Consider the following 357-nt stretch of genomic DNA (forward strand, 5'->3'; position numbering starts at 1 on the left):
ATATATATATATATATACATATATACGACGGGCTTCTTTCAGTTTCCGTCTACCAAATCCACTCACAAGGCTTTGGTCGACCCGAGGCTATAGTAGAAGACACTTGCTCAAGGTGTCACGCATTGGGACTGAACCCGGAACCATGTGGTTGGTAATCAAGCTACTTACCACACAGTCACTCCTGCGCCTATACATATATAATTTTATCATACATGTATATATATATAAACACGTTTGTCCTCTGCTTCAGTAAGCTTCGCGAGAACCTTGTGTGTGTGTGTGTGTATGTGTGTGTGTGTGTGTGTGTGTGTGTGTATGTGTGTGTGTGTGAGCATGTGTGTGTGTGTGTGTGTGTGT

The sequence above is a fragment of the Octopus bimaculoides genome, chromosome 4, assembly GCF_001194135.2.
Source record: "Octopus bimaculoides isolate UCB-OBI-ISO-001 chromosome 4, ASM119413v2, whole genome shotgun sequence".
Classification (NCBI taxonomy): Eukaryota; Metazoa; Mollusca; class Cephalopoda; order Octopoda; family Octopodidae; genus Octopus; species Octopus bimaculoides.